The 26,812-nt window shown below is 37.9% G+C and overlaps 1 pseudogene; it reads right to left on the bottom strand.

The window, feature by feature from the left end:
• Positions 1–20,820, bottom strand: part of LOC104869859 — a 43,870-nt pseudogene extending 23,050 nt beyond the window's left edge.
• Positions 20,821–26,812: the final 5,992 nt, after the last annotated feature.

Raw genomic sequence — 26,812 nt, 5'->3', positions numbered from 1 at the left:
GTTATTGGAGTCATACTCTTACTGGTGGTAGCAGGGGACTGTGAGATCCCAGTTTTCTACTCTTGTTGGGTTCTTGGTTCATAATAAAATAAATGTTTTGCTCTGCTGTGTGCTCCTGCCCTCATGTGCTGCCTCACCACAGGCACAAAAGCAACATGGACAGTTATGGTCTAGAACTTCCAAAACTGAGTCACAGTAACCTTATTTTCTTTATAAATTAATTATCTCAGGTTTTTTGCTAAAGTAATAGAAAGAAGACTAACGCAATAGGGATCCATGGGCAATTGACTGATAGCAACCTTCCTTTGCCTCTATTTCCTTGCCTGTAAATGGAGACAGTGATGTTACTAAATGAGATCACATCTCTTAAATATTCATCAGTATGTAGGACAGAGGAAACACTCAATAAAAGGTAACATTTCATGATAACTCCAAAGATGGTAATAGCTGCCTTGGGCTGGGGATTTAGCTCAGTGGTTCTGCCACCTGCCTCACAAGTGCAAGATCCCAAGTTCAATCACTGGTACAAAAAATAGAAAAAAAATATAGCCACCTGTCAAATAATGCAGCTGGATCCTGTGTTAGTTGGCTTGGGCTTCCAGAATATGTATACTAAAATACTATATAAAATATAATAGGCTACATGTGACGGTATATATGAAACAAATGTATTTTATGTTTATGTGTATGTAAATATTACAAAATCTTAAATTCCAAATCTTAAACCATTATGGTGTCAGTCATTTTGAATAAGAGATACTCAACCTTTATTATGAGTGATACTTTCAGTAGTGAATTCCTTAGTGATTATTTCCATATCATGAAAGATCATCTTTGGCTGGCTTTGGTTGGGATCCAAGGGCATTCTGATTTTGCCTAAGTAACACAAATATGAGGAAATTTAATACTGCGAGTAAGTAGAGGTGGGTCTGTAGCTGTTGTCTGGGAGGGCCTTTGGCTGGGGGCTAAGTGCCCCAGGTCCTGTTGTCTGTGTAGGCTTCTGGCTAGGGTCTCCCTGCACTTATCAATGGTATTGGGGTGAGACTCTAGATGTTACTTGTGTGTCTGTATAGTCCTTTTCCAGGTGGGCCCTTGGCTGTCACTATGGCTCTGACTAAGCTTGTACACCCATGCAGCTCTTCTCTAGGTGGGCCTGTGGCTTGGGCATGTGTGCTCACCCCTCTGGGGTTGGGGTCTTCCTGCAGCCACACCACTCTGGTCCACACAGCTGCTCCCAATTGATGGTATTGTAGGACTCTCCATAGTGTTATTTTTATTTTACTTTGAAAATGATTTTCATCAGCAGTGGGTACTAATTTATGTTTTTTGCTCTTTAATTATTAGTTTTTAAAATTTTTTTCTCTTTTGTAGTGTATCTTTTAGTTAACTGGTAATTAAATTATTAGTTACAAGCAACGTCTTAACTTATCCAAAGTGATATTATTTAAAATAACTCTTCTATAATCTTTTGGTAAATTTAAGAGATCTTTACAATGGGAATTAATCACTTTATTTAATGTTTTATAGATTGGATGCTAAAAATTTGTTTTTTTATACATATAATCATTTTGTTTAGAAACATTTAATGGTACTTAGAGACAAATTTTATTATATTGTCCCTAAATTGGACCTATATTCATTAATCCTGCAACTTCCCTACAGACCCTCCAATTAAACCAGACCAGTGCCCTTACATCTTCACAATTTGCCATGCACACTATTCAATTCCTCCAGCTAGGGATATTGTTTTTTTCAGATCCCCTGGCACAAATCATATTTTTCCTTCTAATTTCATCATCTAATCCCTTCTCCTTATATTTCAAACTCAAGTTGGTGTTTCCCTGTTTTAACATCAGGCAGCTGTCATCTGTCCATAGCTGCACCATACTGAAGTGCTTTTTGGCAATTTATGTTTATGCCATTAAATTACTCACTACACCAATATTAATTGAGTTCCACTGTGTGTCAGGTACTGTGTTAGTACCAAAGGTCTAACAGTAAACAAAATCATTTACCTTCAGGGAAAAAATTAAAAAAAATCAACAGGAAAATAGCATGATGATGATAGCTCAATAAATATCAGTTACAACCATCAATGTTAATAGACTCAATTCACCAATCCAAAGAAATAGACTGGCAGAATAGATTAAGAAGAAAAACCAAACAATATACAAAATACAAGAAATGCACCTGGTTAAAAAAGACACTCATAGACTGAAGGGAAATGGATGGAAAAGAGTTCTGTATGCAATGGGAACCCAGAAAAAAGCAGGGGTAGTTATCTGATTTGCAGACAAAGTAATTTCAAACCAACATTAGTTAAGAGAGACAAGGAAGGACACTACAGCCTTATAAAGTGAACAATCCAAGAGGACAAGATGACAACCATAAATATATATGCACCAAATACTAATGCTCCCAACCTTACAAAACAAATATTAAGGGACAGGAAAAATCAAATAAGGACTAATAAGAATTGTAGTGGAGGACCTCAACCTCACTGGGAGAAATAGACAGATAAGAGACAGATCATCTAGACAAAAAATCAACAACAAACAAATGGACTTGATAAGCTTCTACAGAACGTTCCACCCCAAAAGATGAGAATGTACATTCTTTTGGCTGCACACTACTCATTCTCCAAATTAGAACACATACTAGCTCATAGAACATGTTTAAGTAAATGCAAAGGAGTTGAAGTTACCCCACGTATATTATCAGACCATAGGGCAATTAAACTAGACACCAATAGTAAAAGAAACTGCAAGAATTTCACAAACACATGGAAACTGAACAACACTCTCCTGAACCATCAATGGGTCACATAGGAAATTAAAGAAGAAATTAGACAGTTTTTATAAATAAATGATAATGCCAATAAACATACAGGAATCTAAGGGACACAATGAAAGCAACTCTAAGAGGGAAATTCATAGCAGTGAATGCCCACACTAGGAAACCAGAAGGAGTGCAAATAAACAACCTAATGCTGAATCTTAAGCTTGTAGAAAAAGAAGAGCAAGACAAATCCAAAGTTTGTCCAAGGGAGGAAATTATAAAGATATGTGCAGAAATCAGTGCAATGGAGACTAAAAGAATGATATAAAAAATCAACAAATCAAAGAGTTGTTTCTCAAAAGAATAAATAAAATCAATAAACCCTTAGCCAACCTTATAAAAAAAAAAGAAAGAAAAGGCTCAAATACATGTGATTAGGAACAAAAAAGGTGAATTCACAAAAGATCCAGGAGAAATCCAGAGGATCATCAATACCTACTTTGAGAAACCGTATTCTAATAAAATGGAAAACACAGAAGAAATGGACATATTTCTTGATAATTATGAATTAACAAAGTTGACTGAAGAAGATATAAAATATCTAAACACCCTAATTACAATAAGTGAAATTGAAAATGTAATTAAAAATTTACCAACAAAGAAAAGCCCAGGTCTTAATGGCTTCACTGCTGAATTCTATGATACATTTAGAGAAGAACTATTGGTCACTGCTTTTGAAACTCTTCAGTGAAATTGAAAGGGAAACAATACTTCCAAATTCATTCCTAGAAGAAAGTGTTACTTTGATCCCCAAACCAGGGAAAGACCCATTCAAAAAAGAGAACCACAGGCCAATCTCCCTAATGAACATAGTTGCAAAAATCTTCAATAAGATACTGGAAAACAGAATACAGAGGGTCTTCAAGAAGATCACACACCCTGACCAAGTTGGATTTATCCCAGGGATGCAAGGATGCTTCAATATACATAAATCAATAAATGTAATACACTATATTAACAGAGTCAAAGACAAAAACCATATGATCACCTCAATAGATACAGAAAAAACATTTGATAAAATTCAGCACCAATTCATGATAATAACCCTACAGAAAATTGGAATAACTGGTTTTTATCTCAACTTGATAAAGGCTATCTATATAAAACCAACAACAAACATCATACTAAATGTTCAAAAACTGAAAACCTTCACAATAAAATCAGGAACAAGACAAAGGATGTCCACTATCACCACTCTTGTTCAATACAGATTTGGAAATATTAGCCACAGCAATTAGAAAAAAGAAAGAAAAGCAATAAAGATAGGAAAGGAAGAAGTTAAATAGTCATTATTTGCTACTCTATGTAGAAGACCTAAAAAACTCCACCAAAAGACTTCTAGACTTAATTGACAGATTCAGTAGAGTAACTGGATACAAAGTCAACACTCAAAAATCAATAGCCTTCTTGTACACAAATAACAGACTCACCAAGAGAGTCAATTCTTTTCACAATAGCATCCAAAAAAATCTAAAAATCAATCTAATGAAGGAAACAAAACACCTCTACACTGAAAACTGCAACACTCTGAAAAAGTAATCAAAGGGGATATAAGAAAATGGAAAGACATCCCTTGTCTTGTGTAGGAAGAACCAACAAAGTGAAAATGGCCATACTTCCAAAATTGCTATACAGATTCAATTTAAACCCAATTGAAATCCTAAGTATATTTCACTGAACTTGAGAACAATCCAAAAATTTATTTGGAACTAAGAGAGACCTAGAATAGAAAAAGCATTCTAGGTAACAGAGACAGGGCAGGGTGTATAAAAATCCCCAACTTGAAGCTATAGTACAAATCCACTGTGATAAAAACTGCATGGTACTGGCAAAGAAACAGACCCAAAGATCAGTGGAATACATGAGAAGATGTAGATACAACTCTAGATATACTCAGCTACCTCATCTTTGATGAAGGAGCCAACCAACTTCAGTAGAGAAAAGACAGCCTCTTCAATTAATGGTGTTGGTAAAACAGGATTTCAACCTGCCAAAGATTAAAACTAGACCCCTAATTTTCACCATGCTCTAAACTAAAATCCAAGTGGATTAAAGGTCTAAATATTAAAACAGAAACACTGAACTTGCTGGAAGATAAGTTAGGTAGGGCTATTGAGGACATTGGCATAAGAAAAGGCTTTATGAACAAATCCTCAGTAGCACGGGAACTAGAACAAAGAATCAACAACTGGGATCTCATCTTTTTAAAAAGCTTCTGCAGTGCACGAGAAACTGCCAACAGAGCTAAGAGACAACCTACAAAGTGGGGAAAAAGTTTTAGCATTTGTTCCTCAGACAAAGATCTACTCTCTAGAATATATAAGGAACTAAAAAAAAAAAATCGATCTCCCAAATACAAAGACCCAATTGAAAAACAGGCATCTGAAATGAACAGATATTTCTCAGACAAAGAAATGAAAGCAGCAAATGAACATATAAAAAAATGTTAAACATCAGTGGTCATTTGAGAGATACAGATGTGAGATTCCACCTCAACCCAGAAAGAACAGCTACTGTCAAGAAATCAACCAATGACAAATGCTGGCAGGGTTATGGGGGAAAAGGTACCCTTCATTTTTGGTGGGAATGTAGACTAGTGGAACCACTGAGGCAATCAATATGGAGATAGTTTAAACAACTAGGATTAGAAGTCCCATTTGACTCAGCTATTCCCCTCCCCACTATCTTCCAAACATATTAAATGAATCATACTACAGTGATATATGCTCAGACATGTTTATAGCAGCACATTTTGTGATGCCTAAACTTGGAAACTGCCTAATAGCCCATCAACTGCAGACTGGATGAAGAAGATGTGATTTTTAAAATAAAATGGAGTACTACTCAGCCATAAAGAATGAAAACCAGAGACATTTATAGCTAATTAGATGCACATTGAGGCCATACTCAAGTAAAATAGTAAATACCAAATAGTTTCTCTAGTTTGAAAGAATAAAAGTGAGGGGAGGGTGAAGGGAGGGTGGGGACAAGGGGAAAAAATGAGAACCAAGACCTGGCATGTAAAGGTACAAGATCCCAGTAATTAATGTAACTGTACTGTCTACCTAGAATGTACCAATAAATTAAATTTTAAAAAAGAAAGAATAAAAGTGTTAATAAGGTTCAAAATGTATAACTGATATTGTGTAATAGGAAGAAAAGGTCTAAAGTTTTAGGCAAACTAAAGGAATAGGGGAAAGGTAAGAAGGGAAAAGAAAAAATTAGAGAAAAAGAACAAATGGAAAGAAAGTCTTTGTAAATCAGGAAGGGTGGAGGTGGTGAAGGGAGGCTAGGGGAATGGGGAAAAAATAAGAACCAAGATATATTATGTAAAGGTACAATATCCTAATGAAGAATGTAATTGTATTGTATACATAAAATGTACCAATAAAAAATATTTAAGTGGTTCCACCACCTGCCTCGCAAGTGCAAAGTTTTGTGTTCTATCCCCGGTACAAAAATTAAAAAAAAAAATCATTTACCGGCATAGAATTTGCAGTCTAGCTGGAAAATTAATTATCAGATAATATAACCCCCCACACCAAATCTCATAAATGTCTATACGATGACAATTTTGGTATATGCGATGAGTGCTAGAAGAAAGTATAATAAGAAATCTAGCATTATTGAGACAGGAAATGTCCTTGTCACTTCCAGATTCTGAGAGGAATTTAAGCTGAGAATCAGTGATACGTTGAAGTTCCCAGATCAGAGACCTGGGAAAACTTTTGTTATACTTTGGATACTTTGGGTCTGGAATGTGCCCCCATCCCCCACCACCCATATGTCAGTGTGGTGCTATTTGGAAGTGATGGAACCTTCAAAGGAGGTGGGGCCTCATAAGAGGAAGTTAGGTCATTGAGGGTGTGCCCCTGAAGGGGATATTGGGACTTCAGCCTCTTTTTCTTTTTTGCTTCCCAGCCATTGGATGAACAATTTTGTACCACCATGTACTCCCCACAGCGATGTACTGCCTTCTTCCTGGCCACAAAGAAGCATGGCCAATCCATGTTTCAGTTTCTCTGGAATGAGAAACTAGAGACATTTATAGATAAGTGGATGCACAATGGGGCCATACTCAAGTAAAATAGAGGGACTGAAACCTCTGAAACAATGAATGAGCCAAAATAAATCCTGCCTTTGCATAAGTTCATTGTCTGAGGTATTTTGTTATACTAACCAAATACTGACTAATACATCTATAAAAGATAAAAACAGTGGCAAAGACAAAGGCCTCAGGGCAGGCAAGTGCCAGGGTGACTGAAGGGATAGGAAGGTCTTAAACTGTAGCTCATAGATGGTGTCTTAGACCTCTTTGCTTTGTAAGTAGGACTCCTGGTACCAAAAGTGATGCTGGTAAATTACACTAGCATGTCTTGATTTGTGAATCAAGATATAGATTTAATTTCCAATAAGAAGACATGTGACAACCTTCCTAAATGCATCCCTTCATGTCTTGGCCAGTCTCTTTCCAGCAAAAACAATTGTAATAGAATTTCATGAAAAACCTAGCCCAAAATAGTTACCTTATTGTAAGGTAACTACAATTAGAATTTCCTACTATTTGTTATGCTTACTGCCATTAGGACTTTGAAGACATCATTTAAAGGCTTTTACATGGAGTTAGTGCAGAAAAGTCAATTATGCTGTGTTTTGCCATCAGAATTCCCAGTTGGTCACCTATATCATACTGAGATTTTTTTCTTTTCGGTACTAGGGATAGAGCTCAGGACCTTGGCTTGCCAGGCAGGCTCAGCACCACTGACCTACATCCCCAGCCCTGTACTGGGATTTTTGATATCTTTCTTAAACCCTTTGACAACTGTTCTAGATCATTCAGTAAGAATCTTCTCAAAGCAAAGCATTTTTTTCATGCTAAAGCCAAGGCAGTTCATACAAGGAAGGAGCTTTTTTGATTTCTGCATGCACTTTTCAGAAACAATTTCTAATTCATGTTGAAGACTTTAAATGGTTTTCTTTGATGATTTTGCTCATTATGAAGTATGCCTTTAATGAATCTAAGTGAGTCATTCTCCTCAAAGCCTGTGGGTTCTGAGAAGTTCAAGAAGTTATTACTGGTGAGGGTAAAATGATTGGGTTGAGGAGCACTCCTTTCCTGTCAGTCATCCATGATTCCTCCTCTTCCCTTAACCCATGCCATCAACACACGAGCAAGTCCTTATGCTTATATGTTTAAAACATATCTTATCTAATCCCCTACTCAACACTCGATGCTTTTCCATTTCAATTTGAATAAACTCCAAGACTAGAAATCCTCATAAAATTTACTCTTGAAAAGCTCTGTCTCACTGCTTCTCTATTTAACATCATTTTGTAACACACTCCCCTGTGTCAGCAAAGTTCTGCCTCACTGATCTCTCCAGTCATCAGTATGCTTTGAGCACTCTGGCATGGGCTACTCCTCATCTACATACACCACTGGCTTCATTTATATTGGGAATCTTAGCCTAAATGTTTGTATCTTAGAGAAGATTTCACTGTCTTCCATACAACTCTTTATAGATTATTTTTGCATGTTCACATTTATTTTTATTTTGTTTCCTTATTAGAATGTAAGCTTCATAAGGGCAGAGACATATCTATTTGTTTACCTTTATATTTATAGCACATAGCACATGCCTCACATAATAAGACTAATATTTTTTCAGTGACTGGATGAGTGAGTCATTGATCCAGAGTTCCTCACTGAGTAGGGTTTTCACACACAGGCAGAACATCAGCTGCTTCAGAGGATCTCTATAATGACTTCCATCACATCTCAGTTCTTCCAGCATTGTGACGGAATGAAAAGACTTCTTCAGAATTACTTCTTTTATAAGGAATTGTGTCTAGGACGCTATTACAAAACAAAATAATCTCCAAAGAGCAAAGAATGAATTCTATAGGACTTCCTGTTGCTTTTTTATTTATTACTTAAAGTTAAGATAATTTACTGAGTTAGCTAACTTCTCCCCTTAATAAGCCCAGAATGTGTCCACCAAGAATCTACCTGCAGGATAGGTAAGATCCATGAGAAGAAGATGGAAAGACAGGGATTGAGGACCAGGGTGGCATGAGAACCTTCCTTAGGGAGATTTTGTGAGGCTTCACATACTGAAAAGAAGCATTTCCCAGTTTTGCTTTTTAACATCGGATGGTCCTATTTTCTAATCCACTGATCTATGATTTGAAGGTGACTAGGAAGTTCACTTTGACAACTGGAGAAGGCTTTAGCTTCAATCTGCATGTATAGAGAAGAATTCCAAGACCAAGCAATCCTGGAAATATTTCTCATGGGAAGATGAAGAACTAACACATACTTAGTCTTACCCATGTATCTTCCATGGTCTGCTCTCAGTGACTGATCATGCTAAAAATGATACACATGGAATTTTAACTTAAAATTTTCCACTTTTTGTCTTGGATTGGAACATGAGGTTTCAAAAGTGGAAGTCCTCTCGATTAGTTTTCAGCTCTTAAGTGTTTATTGACCTCAGCCATTTTATCAGATAACTTCCATTTCTAGATCCACTTGCCCTTTTCTATTGATTTTCATCTCAGCAAGCCAAGAAAAGCAAAAGATCTCTTAAGAACCAAACTAATAGGTGTCAGGAGCCATTCTATATAATTTTGGAGGAAAAATCATTTCATAATTAAAGTATGACTGTCACTTTCTAAGGCCCAATGTCACCTTGCCCAACAGCCAACTGTGGCATGTAGAAACATAACTCTTTTGCCTCCAGTCACAAGTTGAGGCCTCAATGGTTCCATGATACTGTGATGCTTAAGGGCAAGAGTACATCAGCTGAAGACATCCTGGTTTTTTGAGAATCAAATAGTAATAAAAAAAAGAGAAAGTTTTCACCTCAGGGAAAAAGAGATTTCTTATTAACCTGTTATCTCATCCCACCTACTATTATAAGAATGCTTTGCACATCTCTCTCATAAGACCCTCATCAACATAAGATTCTCAGCTAAGATCTTCAGCAACCTAAGATCCTCATCAACATCGAATTACCACTGCCCTCTGAGTCACCCAATACCCGCTCCAATTATTGTGTGTAACCAATAAACAGTGGATAGCTCAGAGTGTCTTTGTTTTGCCCACTCCATGGCACTGACTTCCCAGCCTTCCATGTACTATGACACTATGCATGTCTCTTGTCTTTCTTTAGCCCTTACTGCTCTCCTTTCTAGGCAGTCAGAGGGTTGATTGCCCTCCAATGAACAGAGTTAGAAATAGGAACAAGGTTATAATAGGACAAGTCATGAAGGAAAAATTCTAATGAAGGTTATGCATGATGATTTTGCACACGTGGAACTAACTGAAGCTATTTAAAGCTTGATTGGACTATGCCTCCTCAAAGATATTAGTTTTGTGGGTTGCCAATGTGAGTACGGATGCAGAGTTAGAAGAAAAGGGCTTCAGCCTTTGACACTGTGTTTGGGGTCATTTCACCATACATCTCAATCTTGAGGTCTCCCCTCAGCAAAGCTGCCCTTAAGAAATCCTGTAGTGGGCCTAGCCCTCATATTCCAGATGTACAGGGCATATGACATTTTGGCCACATGGTGTGTCACATGTGTGCCACATGCTATAGTGCCTTTCATGATCCTCCACCTTGCTCACTAAAGATCAGATGGTAGTTGGATGACAGGTAGTACCTACGTGCAGGGCAACCCCTGGTGCATAAATTCTAGTACAAAGAATAATTTATTCCATGGGAAACTGATGAAAACTGGATATTTGGCTTTGTGGGTTTATTCTAGGGCTGACATTTCCTGTCACTCTGAAATATATCCACCTGGCATTGTATTCCAGCTTCCTAAGTACAGAACAGCTGAAATTTCCTTGGATGATGAGTTTCTCTGAGACCCGAGCAATGGTTAAAGAAGTGAAGCTGTAGTAGTCTACCTGAGCCAAAATATCCAGGTCCACAGAAGTCTGGACATATATAAATTGTGGCATGGAGAAACACATAAGTAACATGTTCTTGTCTCAGCAGCATCTTCAGAAGGTCTTCAAAGTTCTGCTCAAGGAAACCTAGAGAAACCTTGACCTTGTTCTGATTAACATGCTGTTTGGAGTACACAGCCAGTGATGACTATGATGGGTCTGGACAGGACCCTGGAAAAAGGAATATCGACATACTCTGAAAATGCAAGGCTCATCTGTCCTATGCTGTGCTTTGTTCTCTTGATGTTTCCAAGCCACCGTCCCCATTGCCCATCAATTTTCTTCTTTCACCAATCCCTCATGGTCTTTCCTCTCCATTTGGTACTACAATGGATTACACCCTGAACTAAATATATCCAAGTCCTATTTGGTGGAAATTTCCTGTTTCCTTCCTAAATATAATTTTATTTTTTCTTGATTCTACATTCACAAACAACTCTTAGGATGATAATTCTACCTTGTTTGCTTAGTATTATTAATTCTTCTTTGATAAATTGTTCTTAAATTAGTTTTATTTTTATTACTTTCTTTTTCATTTTACATTTTGAGCAGGAAGAGGAGATAGCATAATAGTTAGATGGAATGCTAAAAGGATACTTTATGTCATAAACTAAGAGTGATTCCAGAGAGACATTACTTTTCATCCTTGTGTTCATTAAGGAAAAAAAAATACTTAATGACTTGAAAATTCTTCAACCTACACTTTTGTAGAAAAAGTCCATTGCCACATTTTACCTTGCCTTCTAATATGTGCATAAGTCCTTTTGCAGTGATAACTCAGAACTGTAAAAGCATTAATATTATTGCACACAAAGACTGAATGAGGAATAGTAACATATGGTTTCCTACAGTTTACATAAAATACACATAATACAGAAGGAGAAAAATGTGGTTAGAAAGTTCAGTCTAAAAAATGGCTTCTCAATATAAACGCCTAAAAGTTAACCTAAGGAAATCCTTAGAAAGCATTGGTCCCTGGTAGGAAACCTACAAAAGAAGGTTGAACTAAGAATACATGATTTTCATTAAAATGTGAAATATGCTATTTGGAATTTATCATGACTTAAAAACTAAATAATTTCCACCAACTAGGACTTTGATATGTTTATCTCAGGGTATAAATCAGTGCAGTACCAACACAAAAACAAAAACAAAACATAAAAACCCTTAGTGGACAGCAACTGTGGAGGGAAGCTGTGGGTATACAAAGATGATTTAAACATCCTTATACTCAAAGAATTCAGTCTTGGAAGAAAGACAGATACATAAATAAATGGAGAAAATGTATAGCATGATGAGTGCTTTGAGAGACATAGGAAGGAACAACAAATTTCACTTGGGAATTAAAGAGGAGTTCAAGGAGGAAGTAACATTTAAATTAAATTATGAAAGACAATGAAAAGTCTGTCATGTATACAAAGTGATGAGGGCTCTTCCAAGCAAAGGGAACAGAGGCATAGAAGCATAAAGAAGTGCTTGAAGAACACTTCAAGTTTCTAGTTTGGAAGAGTACAGAGCACAGGTGAGATAAGGTGGAAGGATAGTAGGGTACAAGGTGAGATAGAAAGATACCTAGTCTTTAAGGAACTTGCTGTTTTTGCAAAAGAATCCAAACTTTATCTCTTAAAGAATGAGAACACTAAGAATTGTAGGATCAGTTGGAGGAGAGAAAATCTGAAAGCATAGAAACTAGAAGGGTGTGATAGTCCAATATAGAGATGACAAGGACCTGAACTAAATAGTTGAAGTGTTAGAAAAGAAAATATCTGCAAAATATTTAAGATGTGAAGTAATATCCTAGTGGTTGGTTAAGCATAGAATGTGAATGAGGAGGAGTCTAGGATGACATTTTCATCTACTCTATTGCTTGATATGATTCTGCATCCCCATTCCTTCCAATCACTCATTGATTTATTCAGGTAACACCCATTGAAGATCTCTTATGTGCCAGGTGTGATATTACACATTGAGGTTATGAATTCATTTACTCAACAAGAGGAAGCTGTTTTAGGTCAGGGACTGTTTTTGACTCTTTGATGTTAGCAGTGAATAAACATAAAAAATTGTTAAAAAGAAGTACATGCAGAGAAGGGAGGAGCAAAAATTTCCTGTTACTAACTTGATAGGCAGCAAGGATACAGCCTGTAAAGTAGCTTCTTCAGTGTGGTGGGCAGCACAAGTATTTTTGTAGGGTTGTGAGGAGAAGTTATACTGAGGACAGGTAGCAAAACTTCTGACAACAGGAACCTGAGTAAAATTTCAAGTTTGGCACAACAGGATATTGGTGATATTAACGGGTGTAAACAAAAACAGAAAGACTTGCAATTTCTATGAGAAAAGCACAAGTGGTTATTTCTTAGTAACTCAGCCTTAACTTAAGGCTAACCAGAACGGAAACATACTTAAGAGAGCAGAAAAATTCAAGATAGGAAAGTACAGGCTTTTATATTTTTGTCTTGATGCAGTTACATTTAATGGGGAAGACAGAAGCTAAACAAAACAAGTAAATGGTATACTATAGTGTATTAGAGGTGATAGGTGCTATGGACAGAAGTATAGAGTTGAGAATGAAATGAGGAACACATGTATGTGCGTCCATGCACGTGTGTATGCTCATACATATTATTTTAAGTGGGATAATTAGGGAAGAACTCAGAGACAGTAGAAAACACAAACAAGGAGTGCCTTACTTTTAGGAACTCAGTCTCCTGGGGGAGTCAGAGAGGCTCAGCATAAGATGAGATGGAAATAATATGCTAGATACCTTACCATGCTGGGGAGTAGTTAAAGAAAGTATCTCAGATAAAAAGCCACAGCAGCTATATATGAAGTTGAGTCAGAGTTAAGAAAGCTGGGTAAGACTGTTATGCTAAATATCTTAAATGCACCCCAGAGGGCCCTGTGCTTAATTAAGGCTTAACTGCTCACTTGTGGAGCCACTGGGAGGTAGCTTCACCAATGTCTTTCAGAGTTGTCCTGGAAAGGGTTGTAGTGCTGTGGTTGTCCACTTTTCAGTAGTGCCTGCATAATATGAAGAACCACCTGTAAACTAGGCTCTCATCTGTACTCCTCTGTAAACTGATCATAGATACAGCCCTGGTGGAGACAGGCAGAACACAGTATAGCAAGATAGGAACCATGGATATTTGGATCATTTCTCCATGTCACTTGTTTGAACCTTTATGCCTACTCAGGCCTGGTAGCATACATTGCTATTTGCTGATAGAAAGCTGCTGTGCACATACAACTTTATGACACATGGGTAAGATAGCATCCAGATCATGATGGGCAGCTCAGGTGCATAACTTGAGGTCTCACAGTCAAGAAATGAGTTTTAACAAAGGCCCAGTAAGGTCAGGAGCTGTTTCACAAAGGAAGTATACCTGTCTGTTGATGACATCAGAGCCTTGCTCCAAAGTCCCAAGGACTTTTACTGTAATTCACCGATGAGGGTTTGGCAGAGGCTCCAAACAGCACCTCCATCTGCCACTGACACCTCAGGAACCACTGAGCCTCCTGGATCACATAGCCCAAATGCTAGAGCAGCCTGCACACCAGACTGAATCTAATGCAGAGGCTTCTCTTATTCTAAGCCCTTCTCAAAACTAGTAGATTTCTGAGACACTCAGTAAATGCGCAAGAATAGTACATCCATGTAAGGATGTGTTGTCTCCAGATCCAAATAGGCTCACAAGGCATTGTATCTCTTTTCTTGGTTGTAGGAGGGACCAAATACAACAGGTCATATTTCCTTTTAGAAGGGATATCTCTGCATGCTCCAAGCCTCTGGACTCCTAGAAATTTCACTAAGGTAGAAGTTCCTTGAATTTAGTTAGATTTATTTCCCACTCTCTGGTATGCAAATGCTTTACTAGCAAGTCCAAAGTGGTTGCTAACTGTGGCTCACTTGGTACAACAAGCATAATGTCATTAATGTAATAAACCAATGTGATAGTTTGTAGAAAATGAAGATGATCAAGATCCCTGCAAACTAAATTGTGCCACAGAGCTGGAGAGTTGATATATCCCTAAGGTGAAGCAGTAAAGGTGTATTGTTGGCTTTTCCAGCTGAAAGCAATTTGATTCTGATGGGTCTTATGGATAGGTATGGAGAAAAAGGCATTTGCCAAATCAATAGCTGCATACCAGGTGTTGATTTGCTCAAGCAAATTTGCTGGTATAGCAGCTGCAACTGGAATTGATTAATGATGATAGTCATTAATGATGGTTGCCACTTGAAGATGGTAGCCCATCATCCTACAAGATCTATCATCATCTGTGCAGGTCAAATGGGGGGATTAAATGGGGATGTGGTGAGAGCCACTACTCCTGCGTTTTTCAAGTCATTAATGGTGGAACAAATGTTTGCAATCCCTCTAAGGCTGTGATATTGCTTCTGATGTACTATTTTCCCATGTAGAGATAATTCCATTGGCTTTCATTTGGCCTTTTATACCATAATAGTGCTCACTCCATAGGCTAGAGAACCAATATGGGGATTTCCAAGGAATGAGTGCTTTTTTGTTTTTGTTTTTTTTTTGGTACCAGGGATCAAACTTGGGTCCTTGTGCTTGCAAAGCAGGTGGCAGAACCACTGAGCTAAATCCCCGGCCCTAGGACTAAGTATTTCTAACAGGTATATGCATTCTGGAACTGGGGAAAAGACCACAAGATAGATTCAGGGACCCATTGAACCCACTGAGTTAGACTAAGGCTATCACCTGATCTCAAAAGCCCTTACTCTTATGGGGAGATCACAATGATGATTTTGATCTCTTGGAATTAGTGTTCTGAACCAGTTTCCAGCACTCCCCAAACCCTCCGATCATTTACTTTACCCCAATGTATGGTTACCCTGGTAAAAGGTCTTACATTCCTTTGGGATTGATGGGAGAAAGACTGAAGTATAACGTTTTGATAGTGCAACAGAGTGTTTTCTCAAGGGGACCCAGCCTCCTTTTCATTCAAAGGGTTCTGTGGCTGTAAACTGGCTTATATCTGGGAATTGGTTGAAGGGCTGTGATTCCTGTGATTTTCTTTTGCCATGATTTGAGGTAGATTTTTGTTCACTCGCCCTAACATGTTTCCACTTATATAAATCTAGGAAAAATTTAGTAGCACATCTTGGAATACAATGATTAATTACCTAATGCCATAGGTCTACAAATGTCAGACCATTCTAATTGCTTTTCCTCAGCTCTGTATTATAATAAATATGCCCATCCTGCCTTTGGCAGTTGAGTCCTGGCATTTGGCCTCCATCACTCTGGGATCCATTTATATCCATTGTATTTAAGTTTCTTTATTGAGGGACTGAATTCCCCACTTTAAGGTCTGACATTCAGAGAGGAGCAATGACAGAGGTTTTCAAGGATGCCAATGCTCCCCTTACAAAACTGTTTCATAAGGTATTAATGAAGGATACATTTTCTGGACCTTCCCAGTGTGGCAAATCTACTCCAGCATACTTATTTCCCAAAGCCTTTGAATAAATAGCCTCATCAACAAGAAATGATGGAATATCAGGCATTTCCAGCTCTTTAACTATGGGTCATCTTTTGATCCATGTTCCAACCAACCATACAAATGAACTATTAGCACCTTTTTTTTTCTTTATTGGTACATTTTAGGTATACAATACAGTTACATTCATCATCAGGATCTTGTACCTTTGATAGAACTCTTGTAAATAATCTAAAAACCTACAAAATGTTAGGAAAATATGAAATGACCTCTGCTCTCTCTAACAGCAATCTGCTTTGTTTAGTTCAAAATTAACAGACACTGGAGGCATTGACCATGAAGTGGGACATCTGGCCTCATTTCTGACCTTGAACATCCACTTCCTGTGCACTAGAATAGATAGCTAGATGAATTCTAAGGTAAACTCCCTAACTACAAGGAATTGTTACATCTGTGTTAAAGTTAACTGTTCTGTCATTGTAATTTGTACATGGGTAATGTGAACTGAGGAAATGAAATGTAACCACCTAAATGAGATAAAACCCATAGAAGAAGAAGCCACAATCCAGTAAGGGGTTGATCACTGGCACTGCTTTTAGTACGATTGGTCTTTTGCTGGGAAAATAAACCTTTTATTATATTACTTCCATTCTGCATCTCTGTGTGTGTCATTTACCAACTCCTTCGGTAACTTGGTTCTCATTTTATCCACATTCCCCTGGCCTCCCTTCACCCCCCCACCCTTTCCTATTTACAAAAGCTATATTTCCATTTTTTCCTTTTCTCTTTTTTTCTATTTCCTTCATACCTTTTCCCTACCTCTCCCACTTCCCTACACTTTTACAGCTTTTTTCCTATTACATTTTGATTCTTATTTACACTTTTAGTTTATCACACCAGAGACCTATTCAGTATTTACACACATATGTCCTATTAATTTCACTTAAGAATATGTCCTCAATGTGCATTCACTTAGCTCTAAATGTCTCTAATTTCTGGTTCTTTATGCCTCAGTAGTACTCCATTTTATTAAAAAATTTATTTTTTCCTCACACTTTGAGGCCCTTTTTATTTATTTTTAAATCTTTATTAAATTTATTGTTATATATTATTCATGTAGTTACATTCATAATTGGGATCTTTTACCTATACTTGACTTATTGGATTTTTATACCCATTCTCCAGCCCTCCCCTCAGACCTTCCACCCTTCCCTATTTACAAAGACATGGTTACCATGTTTTTCCTTTTCACATATTTTTTTCTTTTCCCTTTTAACTCTCTGCTTCTTTACACAGTCTCCAGTTCATGGGGAATTAGGCTGTATCCAAGCTTTAGCTATTACAAACTCATGCTATAAATATGGGTGAGCATATATCAATGTGTTATGATTTTTAAAATTCTTTTGGGAAGATACCCAGCAGGGGAATAGCTGGGTCAAATGGGACTTCTAATCCTAGTTGTTTAAGGTACATCCACATTGATTTCCATAGTGGTTGCACCAGTCTCCACTCCCACAAACAATGGAGAAGGGTTCCTTTCTCCCCACAACCCCATCAACATTTGTTATTGGTTGACTTCTTGATAGCAGCCATTCTTTCTGCGTTTTGATGGAATCTCAGTGTTGTTTTCATCTGCATCTCTCGAATGACCAGTGATGTGGAACATTGTTTCATATATTTACTTGCTGCTTTTACTTCTTTGTCTGATAAATGTCTGTTCATTTCAGATGCACATTTATGAATTGGGTTTTTTAATTTGGGGGGGTCTGAGTTTTTTGTGTTCTTTATATTTTCTGGCTAGTAGACCTTTGAGGAACAGCTGGTAAATATTTTTCCCACACTATAGTTTGTCTCTTAGATCTCTTGGTGGTTTCTCTTGAAGTGCAGCAGTTTTTAAAAAAGATGATATCCCAGTTGTTGATTCTTTGTGCAAGTTCCCATGCTACTAGGGGTTTGTTCATAAAGACCTTTCCTAGAATCATGTCTTCAAGAGTTCTACCTAACTTATCTTCCAGAAAGTTTAGTGTTTATGTTTTAATATTTAGATCTTTAATCCATGTGGATTTCAGTTTAGTGCCCGGTGAAAGATAGGGGTCTAGGTCTAATCTTTGGCAGGTTGAAATCCAGTTTTTCAGACATCATTTATTAAAGAGGCTATTTTTTTTTCCAGTGAGGATAGTTGGCTCCTTTGTCAAAGATGAGGTAGCTGAGCATATCTGGAGTTATATCTGCATCTTCTAATCTGTTCCACTGATTCTTGGGTCTGTTTCTTTGTCAGTACCATGCTGTTTTTATCACAATGGCTTTGTAGTATATTTCAAGTTGGGGATTGTGATCACCCCTGCTATGTCTCTGTTGTTGCTATTCTAGGTCTCTTCTAGTTCCAAATAAATTTTTGGATTGTTCTCAATCCAAAATATATTCAGTGAAATATACTCTTGGGATTTCAATTAGGCTTGCATTGAATCTGTAAGGCAGTTTTGGAAGTATGGCATTTTCACTATGTTGTTTCTTCCTACCCAGGAAGAAGGGATGTCTTTCCATTTTCTTATCTCCTCTTTGATCAGTTTTTTCAGAGTACTGTAGTTCTCAATATAGAGGTCTTTTGCTTCCTGCATTAGTTTGATTCCTAGATATTTCATTTTTTGGATGCTATTGTGAAAAGAATTGTTTCTCTAATTTCTCTCTCAGTGAGTCTGTTATTTGTGTACAAGAAGGCTATTGAGTATTGACCTTGTATCCAGCTACTCCACTGAATCTGTCAATTAAGTCTTGAAGTTTTTGGTGGAGTTTTTTGGGTCTTCTATGTATAGTATCATGTCATCAGCAAATAATGATAGTTAATTTCTTCCTTTTCTATCTTTATTGCTTTTATTTCTTCCTATTGTCTAATTGCTGTGGCTAATGTTTCTAAAACTATATTGACCAGCAGTAGTAACAGGTCATCCTTGTTTGTTCCTGACTTTAATGCAAAGGTTTTCAGTTTTTGACCATTTAGTATGATGTTGGCTGTTGGTTTTTCATAGATTGCCTTGTGTAAATACTGACTAGTTTCTCTGGTGTGAAAAACTATAGTAGTACACAAGATACTAATGGGATAATTAGCAATGTGAAATAGGAAGAAAGGGCTAAAGGCATAGGGAAAGTGGGAAGGGTAGGGGAAGGGAATAAGGAAAAATAAAAAAATATGAGAAAATGAAAAAATGGAAATAAAGTGTTTGTAAATGGGGAGGGGAGGAGTGGGTAAAGGGAGGGCAGGGAAAAGGGGAAAAAATGAGAACCAAGACCTGTCATGTCAAAGTACGAGATCCCAGTAATTAATGTAACTGTACTGTATACCTAGAATATACTAATATACTCAATAAAAAGGAAAAAAAATGTACATTGAAAGTTCTCGGTCACACTGAAGAACTTTGGCTCCCTCCAACCAACTGCTGATACCTACACCAATCTGGTTTTCAAATCCTGAGTCAAAAGCACCAAAATTAAAAATAAAAATAAATAAATAAATAAATAAATAAATAAATAGATAAATAAATAAATAAAATAAAAAAAGCCATACACAATAGAGTGTGAGGCCAGGATGGAGCCACCAATACACACAAGAGTATTGTATTCATGGGAAGCAATAATCTTGATCTTCATCATGCTGGGTGCAAGGGCAGCAATCTCCTCCTGCATTCTGTCAGTGATGTCCAGGTACATGGGACCACTAGACAGTAGTCTTGGTGTACAGTTCCTTGCAGATGTCCACATCCCATTACACAATGGAGTTAAAGGTAGTTTCGTGGATTGTGCAGGATTCCATGCCCAGGAAATAGGGCTGGAAGAGAGCCTCTGGGCAGCAGAATTACTTGTTGCTGATGGTGATAGCCTAGTCATCAGGCAGCTCCTAGCTCTTCTCCAGGGCAGAGGAGGACATAGCAATGACCATCTCTGCTCAAAGTCCAGGGCAACATAGCATAGCCTCTCCTTGATATCACACACAATTTCCCACTCGGCTGTGACTCCACTCTGCCAGGATCTTCATGAAGTAGTTTATTAGGTCCCAGCCAGCCAGGTCCAGATGAAGTATGGTGTAGGGGAGGGCATAGCCCTCATAGTGTGCAGTGTGGGTGAGTCCCTCAATGGAGTCCATTATGATTCCAGTGTGTGGCCAGAGGCATACAGGGACAGCACAGCCTGGATGGCCATGTAGATGGCTGGAGTACAGAAGGTCTCAACAGTGACCTGGGTCCTCTTCTCACAGTTAGCCTTGGGGCTCAGGGAAGCCACGGTCAGCAGAATGGTGTGCCCCCAGAGGCCACTCATTGTAGAAGGTGTGGTGGCAGATCTTCTCCATGTCATCCCAGCTGGTGATGATGCCGAACCTGATGGGGTATTTCAGGGTCAGGATGCCTCTCTTGCTCTGGCCTTCATCTCCCACATAGTAGTCCTAGCCCATGCTCAACATGATGTCCTGGGCACTCCACGATTGGAGGGGGCAAAATTGCCTCTGTGAAGCTGGCCTTGCACATGCCAGAGTGGTTATCTGCAATGAGTGCAGTGATATTGTTATCCATGGAGAGCTGGATAGTGGTGGAGATCCATGATGGAGAAGCAAGGGGCAGTACTCATGGACTGAATGCGGACTTGGCAGTCAGCACCTTCTATACTCTGAGCTCCAACACTAAAGCCAGAATCTCTGCCTAATGAGTCCATATCAAGAAATTCAGCCTGATCTAGGTATATATTCCTTCCATACCTTTAAAACCCATTCCCATACCTATTTTTCAAACCTCTGAAAATTCAGTAATTTCCTTGGGAGTGTAGCATAGCTCCTCATGGGTCACACTGCATATCTCACCTTTTTGGATCTTTCAGAGATTTGAGCATGCTTATAGGCCTAAGGTGAAAGATCCAAATTGTATAACTGATGATGTGAAATAGGAACAAAATGGCTAAAGGTGTAAGGGAAGTGAGAAGGGTAGGGGAAAGGAAATAAGACACAAGAAAAAATATGAGAAAAGGAAAAAAATGGAAGCAGAGTCTTTATAAATAGGGGAGGGTGGAGGTGGTGAAGGGAGGGCAGGGGCATGAGGAAAAAATGAAAACCAAGATCAGTCATGTAAAGGTACAAGATGCCAATGATGAATGTAACTGTACTGTATACTTAAAAAGTATGAATAAACTCAATAATAATAATAAAAAAAGAAAGTAGATAGTGAAAGTGGGTTCTGAGGAGGATTGGCATTGTTTTTCTAGGTGTGACAGTTAACTGGCTCTGTCAATTTGAGTAAGAAATACCCAACTAAAATGGATTGGCATAGTTCTGAGCATGGCTGAGGGGATTTGCTGAAGACTGAAGACCCACCCTGGGGCAGTTTGTCACCTGAATGGTATAAAGGGGAAATGAAGAAGGAAGACGCCTTTCTCTTCCTTCAGAGGAGCTCTAGCCTTCACCTTCATCTTGGATATCATCTCTTGGCTTCCAGCCTTCCATCAAAGCCTTCCTTTGGCCTCCTGGCCTCCTGATAAGGGACACTACAATGAACTCTGGGCCTTTGACTGGATCCTTCAGCTCTCTAGGATTCAGGCAGAACTTTTGAAGTGTTCCACACCTAACTTTGTTGAGTGGCCACTGTAAGGCAGTCTTGTAAGTTCTTATATATTTGTACTTCTTGCATTAAATCTAGCTGACTGATACACTTGGCAACTGCATCAGGGAAGGTTATTACTCTTTCCATAAACAATGCAGGATTGGTTTTCTCAGGCAGCGGTGGAGAGGCTAACACACAGGGGTTGGGGAGTAAGGATACTTCTGCCACTGAGGATGCAGAGTAATATCAGAATTTTGGAGTTCAATGTTTCTAGCATCATCAGGTTCCTCTCAAACATCCCCCCCCCAATAATTACTGGGATGCCATTGTTTTCAAGTAAGTATCTTCATTTTAATTGCAGATACCTTTTGAGGCCAAGTGTTAAACTTGCACTGTAATTCAGCCAATTTCATTATACAGGCTTGTATTTGATTTTCAGCAACTTCAGCTCTATGTCTAAAAGAAAGAAGATGCTGCTTCAGGACACATTTGGAGGTTTTTACATTGTCTCTGCATGTCTGGATCTGGGAATTTGAATCTGTGAGTTTATGATATTCCTTTAGTAGTTTTTCCATAGAGAAATGCTAAGAGTGGCCATCCAGCATCATTATATTGCTTAATCTTCTAAAAATGTTCAAAAGTATAGTCACTGGATTCCTTGCATCTCACAAGGGGTAAGTTAGGATAATCAAATGTACCTATGTCATGTATTAGTTTAAATATTTCACACCATGGACTATCAGTACAGTGGTACCTCAGCTCACAAAGTTAATTCTTTTCACAATTCTAGTTGCAAACCAAATTAAATGATAACCAAATCAAATTTCCCCATAAGCTCAACAGTGAACCTAACCATTGAATTTGATTTAGTTCTAGTCCAGTTTGTGACCAGAATTATAGAAAGAAATGAGTTTGCAAAGTGAAGTACCACTGTACTCTGTACATTAACAGAAGTAGAGACCATGGCCATATTAGGTCTCTTCAAATCAGAATACCAAATTTATCATTACAATTATGTTTCTCTACAACTACTACTGGTATCAAATTTATTTTAGGATTCTCTACAGGAATGGAATAGAAAATATATGCGTAATTGTTCAAGGGGATTTTTAGGTAGGCTTATAGGATTAGAGGTAGGAGAGTCCACAGTGGCTGTTTGCACACTGGAAAACCAGAGGATCTGGAAGCTGCTCAGTCAACAGGATGGAAGCTGTAGAATAAGAAAATTTAAGAATACTCACCCATGGGCCAGGGATTTAGTTCAGGGGTGTGCCACCTGGCTTGCAAATGCAAAGTTCTGAGTTTGATCCCTTGTACAAAAAAAAAAAAAAAGAATACTCACCCAGTCCAAAGTTGAAGGCTGAAGACCTGAAAGCTCATTGTAGGATCACTGGTTTGAGTCTGTATTGGAATTCTTCTGAAGAAACTAGACACCTGCAGACTTATGTCCAAATGTTATGGCAGCAAAGGACAGACTCATTCAAGAAGACCAGGGCTCTTCAAAATGGAAACCTTTCCTTCTTTCCCCTTTAACTCCAACTAGGCTACAAGCCTATTAACTGGTGCCACCCACAACTGGGGTGTGTCTCCTGTACCAGTTTGCTGACCTAAGTGTCAATCATACACAGATGCATTCAGAACCGTACTTCACTAATCTTCTAAGAGTTTCTTAATCCATTCAAATTGACATATCATGATTAGTGATCATAGTAAGCCAACAAATATTGGATTCGTTTTTAGAAGAAACAGGCTGGAGATCATGTTAAAGATGAGTTATAGGACATTATGAGAAATGAATCTTATAATAGAAGTAGGGTGACCAATTTAGGAATTATTCATAAATTTAGGCAGGAAATAAGGAATACTTAAAAAAGTCAGAGGCAGTGATAGCAGAGGAGGAGAAGAAAGGATATTCAGGAACTATTTAGGTGGCTTGTACTGACAGCTGAAACTCTCAGGCCACCAACCTATTTCTCCATATGTTCCATTCCTTCAGTTTCTCATTGTTAGAAGCAAAAATAAACTTCCAATTCAAAACCTCAGCCCATAAGAATTAATCTGCCCATCTTATAATGTTTCTAAAGCTGCTGCAAGGAACTACAAGCTTCCCATGGCTGATAGTTTCAGTTCTTCTGCTGAATCTCTGCTGTGAGGTAGAGACTGAGCAAAGCTGTAAAAAAGGATTAAACATAGTGCTAACCCCAGGGAGGTTGAGCAAGGGAAGAGGACAGACAGGGCGACAGATAAAGTCCATAAAGTACATTATGGCAAGAGTATTTGCAACTGAGTCATGAGAAGTAGTTGCTTGGTAAATATTTGTGACTTCAAGTAGTCAAACAAGTGCTGTGAGCGTATGAAGAAGGCATGATAAACTTGGATGAGGATTGGCTGGAAAGGCTTAGCAGAAAAATATTTGAACTTTGTCTTCAAGCATGAGTATGTGCTTTTCCAAAAAGTGCAGGGATAGCATACAATTAAGATGAACTGGTAATAGCAAAGGAGACATGCATAGTCAGCTGTGAAATTATTTTTCTTTTTTGAAATATAGCTTAGGTTCACAGCTATACTCTATTACCTAAATTCATCCCTGATTAGGCAGGAAGGAAATGATTTCATTCTGAAGACAGAGACATAAATAATCACAGAAAACCAAAAATATAAATGCTATTTATTTCTGGTTCTTCTCTTAATGCATAATTAACATTTAGAATAAAATTCAGGGAGAAGCTAATTCTAATATTGGAAATGAATGACGAAAGATTTTTGAAGAGTCTAAGAAAGGCTTGGATCTTCTGGAAACCTCTAAGGAGTAAGACTTCAGGAATTAGACCAAGCCCCTCGAGTTGCATTTCTACTCTTTTCAGCCATGGGGTGACTCTCCCCATTGAGTCAAAAGTATTAAAATAAGCACTAAATGCAAATAGCTTTGAAGTGGTGCCCTTTAAGGTCATGGGAAAGCTTTCAGGTGATAGGAGCAATAAATACAGTTCAAGCTTGCAGGTGATGTACAGGAGTTGAGGATGACTGCACTTCATTTTTCAATGGCCATAGGCTTCTCCATCAATTATTCTCCTTAGCTTCTGATCATACTTTAAATAGGGCTCAGATTTCAAATCAACTGCACATTTCTGAGAAAGCAGTGAAAATCTGCCAGAGGCAAACATTAAATTTTGGTTAACACCGAATGAATTTATAGATTCTATTCTCTGAATCAACCAGTATAGATTTGCATTTGCTAACGATGTAATGTGTGGATTGGCTTTGTAGAAAGAATGTTAACATGACTCTCCAGCTGCTGATATTCAAACCAGAGAATCACTGTGATCTCAGAGCAGAGAGAGGCATGTGTTCTACAATCAAAGATCCAGTATTTATATCTACTACTTGCTTTGTCCTTCCTTAGGTTATGTAGGGAACGTTGAGATAAACTGAAAACAAATTTCCAAAGAAGATCCAACAAAGTGCAGTTAAGCATACCTTCCTCTACTTCCAAAATTGCCAGGTTTATTTTTATTTTTAATTGACACATATTATTTTACATATTTATGAGGTACAACGTGATAATTTGATCTAACCAAGATAATTAGCATTTCCATCTTATTAAACAGTCATCCTTTTTATGTGTTGGGAACCTTTGAACAACATTTCCTTCCTGATGAGTTTTAGTGTCCTTTAGAACAGTAAGAAATCTATAGTCTACAACAATTTATTATATTACTTATATTTGTCTCTTTGCAATAGGCAGGGGGAAAAAACAGCAGGAACTGAAAATTGGAGAACTCCCTGAAAAGGGGCCTAGTCTGGTCTTGAAGGATGGAGAAGGTGTTGACAAGGGGCTGGAGGAGGAAGGCAGGCATCCCTAATGGTGGGGTATTAGGGAAACAGAACAGACAGTGGGAAGATATGAGAATGGCTCTGTACAGAGAAGGGCCAGTTCCATCCATATGGCATGTCTTGGAAGGTGGCAGCATAAATAGGTAGGAGCAAAGTCAAATTCTGAAGGCCTTAGAAGGTGTGCAAAGGAATTAGGACTTGATGTAGAACACAACAGGAGCCATTGCAAGATGTTGGACAGGGCCTCAAAATGGTAAATAATAAATGTATTCAGAAATACCTGGAATTATAGATCAGATATGGGAAAAAGCAATTTGGAGAACAGAATAGTTTTCCTAACTGTTTCAATTATCAAATTCCAATTGGCGAAATGATAATGATGGGGATGGGGAAGAAAAGAGTATTTATTATTTATAATCACTTATTATCCAAATATCACTCCTTGAGGAAAACACTGGGGATGTAAGAATTTGGAAAAAATTGTTGCCTGACTAAAAATCTAGTAAAATAGCTGAACAAGATTATCCACTGAAAAATTTTGGAAGTTGGATAATTATCCAGAGTTCCCTTACAAAATTGAATCCTTTGAAAGTAGCTGGCTGTATATTCCTGTTAACAGAAGTCTGGACAGGGAGCAATAGGATCTTTTAGCCAGAATATGGAAGCCTGTGTATGTGGTGATACAGTCTTTCCAAGTTAGAAAAAACATCAAATCCAGAGAGAAATAAGATGGGTGACATTTCTGTGATAGAGGTCACAAATGCTGGACAGATTCTGCTCTTATCTGGGCCCAGGGTCATAGTGTTTCCTCCAATGGCATTGGAGAGATAAATGGAGAAGATAAATCTTCCTGTTACTTTTTAAAATTCTCTATACATTTACATTTCTTTCAACATAGCCCAGAGATTAAAGGCCTGCATGATTATCTTTAAAAAAGAGGTTCTTAACCTTTTCTTTTTTCTCTCCCATTGGACCAGCACCAAATTAGAAGGGCAAATTTCTTTTGGTACCAGGGATTGAACTTGGGTCCTTGAGCTTGCAAGGCAGGCCACTGAACCACTGTGCTAAATCCCTGGCCCAGAAGGGCAAATTTCTACATTTCATTCTTATTTTATTCATCTCATTTTTTAAATTCATCCAT

The sequence above is a fragment of the Fukomys damarensis genome, unplaced genomic scaffold (genome assembly GCF_012274545.1).
Source record: "Fukomys damarensis isolate Sample0158 unplaced genomic scaffold, DMR_v1.0_HiC HiC_scaffold_38, whole genome shotgun sequence".
NCBI lineage: Eukaryota > Metazoa > Chordata > Mammalia > Rodentia > Bathyergidae > Fukomys > Fukomys damarensis.
Note: the sequence above shows the minus strand (reverse complement) of the source record. Positions and strands in the feature narration are given on the sequence as shown.